Source organism: Tursiops truncatus, chromosome 6 (genome assembly GCF_011762595.2).
Source record: "Tursiops truncatus isolate mTurTru1 chromosome 6, mTurTru1.mat.Y, whole genome shotgun sequence".
In the NCBI taxonomy this organism is placed as follows: domain Eukaryota; kingdom Metazoa; phylum Chordata; class Mammalia; order Artiodactyla; family Delphinidae; genus Tursiops; species Tursiops truncatus.
The window spans coordinates 24338922-24346948 of NC_047039.1; positions in this window are offsets into that span (position 1 = coordinate 24338922).

Consider the following 8027-nt stretch of genomic DNA (forward strand, 5'->3'; position numbering starts at 1 on the left):
GCCGGACTTTGGAAGCTGCCCTTCTAGGAACTCATACCCGAAGTCACCGTATCTCAGGGGAAAGGCGGCTTGCCTTCCAACTTCCACGAAAGCACGGGTCTCTGTGTAACACTTCAGGCTTTTAGTAGAGGCAAGGGACCCTAGGAGACCAAAGGCATTCCTTGGGCTAGGCAGTTTGGTACACCCAGAGCACCCTGTGAAGAACGCTTGAAGCAAGTATGTACTAGGTCGCTTTTGCCTTGGATAGAAAGCACAGCTACTTATGCTCCGTGTCATCCTGGAGCTGGTGCCCGATGGGACCAGCCTTGTTTCCGCACCTTGAAGAATCCTCTCTTGCGCCTTGAAGCTCCCTGAGAAACACTGCCGTTGCCGGCCTCTTCTCACGGCAGGCATGGCTGTGAGAGGGAAGAGACGCTTTCACATGGAACCGGGTGCTCCACTTTCTCGGTCAGAGCTCATCCTGTCCTGTTGTATAGCTAAGGGGAAACTCCAAGTGAGGCCTAGCTTCGAAGGAGCACCCTGATATGCCACGCAGCAGGGTAGGAGTGCAGCAGCTTCCATGAGGCCTTAGTTCTCTCTTCTGCTTCAGTGGAAGGGTTGGAAGCTCTGGGGACCCCTAGACTCCTCCCGGCAGCACCCGTTTCCGTACAAGGACACTGAGTACCCCGAGGCTCTCCCGAGTCGAAGAGCAACATTCAGACCCGGAGGCACTTTGGAATACTCGTGTGTGTGCCGAGTGACGGGCAGCAGCTTGCACACTGCCTCGGGGGAGCTAGATTTCCTCAGCACACCAACAGCCTCGGGAACACTGTGGTAGCTTGGGCAGCAGGCCACGGAAGGCTGCATCATCACTGTAGTCGGAGCTGCGCTGAGCAAAACGTCTTGCTTACAATTCCTTCTAGGACCTCATGCCTGAAGTCAGCCTACCTCAGGGAGTAAGTCGGCTTGCCGTCCAAGGGCCTCTAGAGCACAGTTTCTAGGTAACGCTGCAGGCATTCGGAAGATGCACGTGAGCCTACGACACCTAAGGCCTTCTTTCATTTAAGCAGTTCGCTACACGCAGGGCACCCTGCCTAGAGAAGATGATTCTCGAGGGACCCAGTGAGCAGCTAGGTCTCTTTGGACTTGTTAGAAACCACAGACGCTTCTTCTGCACGTAAACCTGGAAAAGGCAGCCCTCTGAGGCAAGCCTGGTCTTCCCGGCTTGAAAGCTCCGTTCATGCGGCCTTGAAGCTTCCTGAACAACGCTTTGGTTGCTGGACCTGTACTCACTGCAGGCATGGCTCTGGAAGCACCAGAGTTTTCTCGAAAGGAAGAGGGTGCTTTCAGGCCCTGGGCGGGAGCATACCCTGCCCTGCTCTAGAGCGAAGGGGAATCCCAACGTGGGCCGTAGCCTCTACCTAAGGCCCTGATTTGCCATCCAGAAGGGTAGTTTTGCGGCCTTTTCCTTGAGGCCTTTGTCGCACTCCTGCCCTCGTGTAACGGTACTAATCCTGTCAGGACTCCTGGCCCCCTGGCGTCAGCACCCGTGTCCCTACAAGAACTCTGAGTACCCTCAGGCTCCCCTGGGCCTGCTGGGCCACACTCAGACACGTAGGCCCTTCTGGGTGCCCCTGGCTAGGCCGAGTGAAGCGTAACACACTGCACTCTCTCCTGGGGGGAGCTAGATTGCTTCAGCTCACCAACGGATTCAGGAACACGGTTCTAGCAAGTCCAGCATGCCACGGAAGTCGGCCACATTGCCCTGGTCTGAGCTGTACTGAGAAGAACTCTGCGCTTGCTAGTCCCTCTAGGCACTCATACCTGAAGTCACCGTAGCTCAGGTGCAAAGGCGGCCTGCGTTACAAATTCCGCCAAAGCACAGATCTCTGTGGAACACTTCAGGGTTTCGGTAGACGCACAGGACCCTGCGAGACCTAGGGCACTCTGTGGTCCCGGCAGTTCGCTACACGCAGAACGTCCTGTGTAGGAAAGTTGAATCAGGGAAGAGCCAAGTATGTCGCTAGGTCTCTTTTGACTTGACAGAAACCACAGACACTTACGCTGCGTGTCTTCCTGGAGCTGCGGCCTGATGGGACTGGCCTTGTTTTGGCACCTTGAAAGGTCCTGTTATGCGCCTTGCAGCTCCCTGGAAGACACTGCTGTTGTCGGGCCTCCTCTCACGGCAGGCATGGCTGCGAGAGGGAAAAGACGGTTTCACGAGGAACCGGGGCATTCCAGTTTCTCGGTCAGAGCTCATCCTGTCCTGTTCCGTAGCTAAGGGGAAGCTCCAAGTGAGGCCTAGCTTCGAAGGAGGGCCCTGATATGCCGTGCAGCAGGGTAGGAGTGCAGCAGCTCCCAGGAGGCCTTAGCTCTCTCTTCTGCTTCAGTGGAACGGTAGTAAGCTTTTCGGGTCTGCTAGACTCCTCGCGGCAGCACCCGTTTCCGTACAAGGACACTGAGGACCCCCGGGCTCTCCTGAGCTGAAGAGCCACATTCACACCCTAGACACTTCGGAGTACCCGTGTGCGTGCCGAGTGAAGGGCAGCAGCTTTCACGCTGCCTCGGGGAGCTAGATTGCCTCAGCTCACCAACAGCCTCAGGAACGTATTTGTAGCTCTAGTTGCAGAAGGCCATGGAAGTGTGCCTCGTTACCGTAGTCAGAGCTGTACTGAGAGAAGCACTTTGCTTACAATTCCCTCCAGGACCTCATACCTGAAGTCAACCTAACTCAAGGAGAATGTCGGCTTGGGGAGGACGCAGGGTGTGGGGGATTCCAAGTGCAACCAGAGCACAGTTTCTGGTGTAAAGCCGCAGGCTTTGGGACGATTCGCAGGACCCAAGAAACCTAGCGCATTCTTTCGTTCAGGCCGTTCACCTCAGGAAGAATACCCTGCATAGAAAAGTTGATTGTGGAAGGACTCCGTGAGAAGCTAGGTCTCTTTGACTTGGTAGAAACCACGGAAGAGTCTGCCCCATGTCAACCTGGAAATGGCCGTTTGAGACAAGCCTTGCTTTCCCGCCTTGAAAGCTGCATTTGTGCGGCCTCGAAGCTACCTGGAAAGCACTGATGTGGCCCGGATTCTCATCCGTGCAGGCGTGGCTCTGAGAAGAGAAAGAGTTTCCATGAAAGAAACAGGGTGCCTTCCCGTTCCTGTTTGGGAGCTCATCCTCCCTGCCCTATAGTTACCTTAAAACTCCACTGAGCAGAAGCCTCAAATGAAGGCCCTGAATTGCATGCAGAATGGTAGGCGCGCAGCAGTTTCCATGAGGCAGTCGTCGTTGCCCTTCCTTAGTGTAACGCTGCTAAGCTTCTCAGGATTCCTAGGCGCCTCGCGTCGGCCCGTGTCTCTGTACGAGGACGCCGTGTAGTCCACGGACCCCTGGGCCTCCCGAGCAACGTCCAGCCGGGAAGCCCTTCGGAGTACCCCTGTGCGTACGCCTATTGATCGGCAGCATTTGCACACTCCCTTGGGAGAGCTAGATTTCCTCAGCTCTCCAGCAGTTTGCGGAACACGGTTCTAGCCAGTGCAGCGTGCCGTGGACTTCTGCCTCATCGCCCTTGTCTGAGCTGCACTGAGACAATCCCTCTGCTTTTCAGTATCCCTAGCACCTCATCTCTGAAGTCACCCCACCGCAAGGAGGCATTCAACTAGTGCTCCCACTGCAACTAGAGCACCGTTCTCCGTGTAACACTGCCGGACTTTGGAAGCTGCCCTTCTAGGAACTCATACCCGAAGTCACCGTATCTCAGGGGGAAAGGCGGCTTGCCTTCCAACTTCCACGAAAGCACAGGTCTCTGTGTAACACTTCAGGCTTTTAGTAGAGGCAAGGGACCCTAGGAGACCAAAGGCATTCCTTGGCTAGGCAGTTTGGTACACCCAGAGCACCCTGTGAAGAACGCTTGAAGCAAGTATGTACTAGGTCGCTTTTGCCTTGGATAGAAAGCACAGCTACTTATGCTCCGTGTCATCCTGGAGCTGGTGCCCGATGGGACCAGCCTTGTTTCCGCACCTTGAAGAATCCTCTCTTGCGCCTTGAAGCTCCTGAGAAACACTGCCGTTGCCGGGCCTCTTCTCACGGCAGGCATGGCTGTGAGAGGGAAAGACGCTTTCACATGGAACCGGGGTGCTCCACTTTCTCGGTCAGAGCTCATCCTGTCCTGTTGTATAGCTAAGGGGAAACTCCAAGTGAGGCCTAGCTTCGAAGGAGCACCCTGATATGCCACGCAGCAGGGTAGGAGTGCAGCAGCTTCCATGAGGCCTTAGTTCTCTCTTCTGCTTCAGTGGAGGGTTGGAAGCTCTTGGGACCCCTAGACTCCTCCCGGCAGCACCCGTTTCCGTACAAGGACACTGAGTACCCCGAGGCTCTCCCGAGTCGAAGAGCAACATTCAGACCCGGAGGCACTTTGGAATACTCGTGTGTGTGCCGAGTGACGGGCAGCAGCTTGCACACTGCCTCGGGGAGCTAGATTTCCTCAGCACACCAACAGCCTCGGAACACTGTGGTAGCTTGGGCAGCAGGCCACGGAAGGCTGCATCATCACTGTAGTCGGAGCTGCGCTGAGCAAAACGTCTTGCTTACAATTCCTTCTAGGACCTCATGCCTGAAGTCAACCTACCTCAGGGAGTAAGTCAGCTTGCCATCCAAGGGCCTCTAGAGCACAGTTTCTAGGGTAACGCTGCAGGCATTCGGAAGATGCACGTGAGCCTACGACACCTAAGGCCTTCTTTCATTTAAGCAGTTCGCTACACGCAGGGCACCCTGCCTAGAGAAGATGATTCTCGAGGGACCCAGTGAGCAGCTAGGTCTCTTTGGACTTGTTAGAAACCACAGACGCTTCTTCTGCACGTAAACCTGGAAAAGGCAGCCCTCTGAGGCAAGCCTGGTCTTCCCGCTTGAAAGCTCCGTTCATGCGGCCTTGAAGCTTCCTGAACAACGCTTTGGTTGCTGGACCTGTACTCACTGCAGGCATGGCTCTGGAAGCACCAGAGTTTTCTCGAAAGGAAGAGGGTGCTTTCAGGCCCTGGGCGGGAGCATACCCTGCCCTGCTCTAGAGCGAAGGGGAATCCCAACGTGGGCCGTAGCCTCTACCTAAGGCCCTGATTTGCCATCCAGAAGGGTAGTTTTGCGGCCTTTTCCTTGAGGCCTTTGTCGCACTCCTGCCCTCGTGTAACGGTACTAATCCTGTCAGGACTCCTGGCCCCCTGGCGTCAGCACCCGTGTCCCTACAAGAACTCTGAGTACCCTCAGGCTCCCCTGGGCCTGCTGGGCCACACTCAGACACGTAGGCCCTTCTGGGTGCCCCTGGCTAGGCCGAGTGAAGCGTAACACACTGCACTCTCTCCTGGGGGAGCTAGATTGCTTCAGCTCACCAACGGATTCAGGAACACGGTTCTAGCAAGTCCAGCATGCCACGGAAGTCGGCCACATTGCCCTGGTCTGAGCTGTACTGAGAAGAACTCTGCGCTTGCTAGTCCCTCTAGGCACTCATACCTGAAGTCACCGTAGCTCAGGTGCAAAGGCGGCCTGCGTTACAAATTCCGCCAAAGCACAGATCTCTGTGGAACACTTCAGGGTTTCGGTAGACGCACAGGACCCTGCGAGACCTAGGCACTCTGTGGTCCCGGCAGTTCGCTACACGCAGAACGTCCTGTGTAGGAAAGTTGAATCAGGGAAGAGCCAAGTATGTCGCTAGGTCTCTTTTGACTTGACAGAAACCACAGACACTTACGCTGCGTGTCTTCCTGAGCTGCGGCCTGATGGGACTGGCCTTGTTTTGGCACCTTGAAAGGTCCTGTTATGCGCCTTGCAGCTCCCTGGAAGACACTGCTGTTGTCGGCCCTCCTCTCACGGCAGGCATGGCTGCGAGAGGAAAAGACGGTTTCACGAGGAACCGGCATTCCAGTTTCTCGGTCAGACTCATCCTGTCCTGTTCCGTAGCTAGGGGAAGCTCCAAGTGAGGCCCAGCTTCGAAGGAGGGCCCTGATATGCCGTGCAGCAGGGTAGGAGTGCAGCAGCTCCCAGGAGGCTTAGCTCTCTCTTCTGCTTCAGTGGAACGGTAGTAAGCTTTTCGGGTCTGCTAGACTCCTCGCGGCAGCACCCGTTTCCGTACAGGACACTGAGGACCCCCGGCTCTCCTGAGCTGAAGAGCACATTCACACCCCTAGACACTCGAGTACCCGTGTGCGTGCCGAGTGAAGGGCAGCAGCTTTCACACGCTGCCTCGGGGGAGCTAGATTGCCTCAGCTCACCAACAGCCTCAGGAACGTATTTGTAGCTCTAGTTGCAGAAGGCCATGGAAGTGGCCTCATTCCGTAGTCAGAGCTGTACTGAGAGAAGCACTTTGCTTACAATTCCCTCCAGACCTCATACCTGAAGTCAACCTAACTCAAGGAGAATGTCGGCTTGGGGAGGGCGCGGGTGGGGGGGATTCCAAGTGCAACCAGAGCGTTTTCTGGTGTAAAGCCGCAGGCTTTTGGGACGATTCGCAGGACCCAAGAAACCTAGCGCATTCTTTCGTTCAGGCCGTTCACCTCAGGAGAATACTGCATAGAAAGTTGATTGTGGAAGGACTCCGTGAGAAGCTAGGTCTCTTTGACTTGGTAGAAACCACGGAAGAGTCTGCCCCATGTCAACCTGGAAATGGCAGTTTGGACAAGCTTGCTTTCCCGCCTTGAAAGCTGCATTTGTGCGGCCTCGAAGCTACCTGGAAAGCACTGATGTGCCCGGATTCTCATCCGTGCAGGCGTGGCTCTGAGAAGAGAAGAGTTCCATGAAAGAAACAGGGTGCCTTCCGTTCCTGTTTGGGAGCTCATCCTCCCTGCCCTATAGTTACTTAAAACTCCACTGAGCAGAAGCCTCAAATGAAGGCCCTGATTGCATGCAGAATGGTAGGCGCGCAGCATTTCCATGAGGCAGTCGTCGTTGCCCTTCCTTAGTGTAACGCTGCAAGCTTCTCAGGATTCCTAGCGCCTCGCGTCGGCCCGTGTCTCTGTACAAGGACGCCGTGTAGTCCACGGACCCCTGGGCCTCCCGAGCAACGTCCAGCCCGGGAAGCCCTTCGAGTACCCCTGTGCGTACCCTATTGATCGGCAGCATTTGCACACTCCTTGGGAGAGCTAGATTCCTCAGCTCTCCAGCAGTTTGCGAACACGGTTCTAGCCAGTGCAGCGTGCCGTGGACTTCTGCCTCATCGCCCTTGTCTGAGCTGCACTGAGACAGTCCCTCTGCTTTTCAGTATCCCTAGCACCTCATCTCTGAAGTCACCCCACCGCAAGGAGCATTCACTAGTGCTCCCACTGCAACTAGAGCACCGTTCTCCGTGTAAACACTGCCGGACTTTGGAAGCTGCCCTTCTAGGACTCATACCCGAAGTCACCGTATCTCAGGGGGAAAGGCGGCTTGCTTCCAACTTCCACGAAAGCACGGGTCTCTGTGTAACACTTCAGGCTTTTTAGTAGAGACAAGGGACCCTAGGAGACCAAAGCATTCTTGGGCTAGGCAGTTTGGTACACCAGAGCACCCTGTGAAGAACGCTTGAACAATATGTGTACTAGTCGCTGGCCTTGGATGAAAGCACAGCTACTTATCTCCGTGTCATCCTGGAGCTGGCTGCGCGATGGGACCGCCTTGTTTCGCACCTTGAAGAATCCTCTCTTGCGCCTTGAAGCTCCCTGAGAAACACTGCCGTTGCCGGGCCTCTTCTCACGGCAGGCATGGCTGTGAGAGGAAGAGACGCTTTCACATGGAACCGGGGTCTCCACTTTCTCGGTCAGAGCTCATCCTGTCCTGTTGTATAGCTAGGGGAAACTCCAAGTGAGGCTACTTCGAAGGAGCACCTGATATGCCACGCTGCAGGTAGAACGTGCAGCAGCTTCCATAGGCCTTAGTTCTCTCTTCTGCTTCATGGAAGGGTTGGAAGCTCTTGGGGACCTCCTAGACTCCTCCTGCAGCACCCGTTTTCCGTACAGGACCTGAGTACCGCCGAGCTCTCCCGAGGTCGAAGCGCAACATTCAGACCCGGAGGCACTTTGGAATACTCGTGT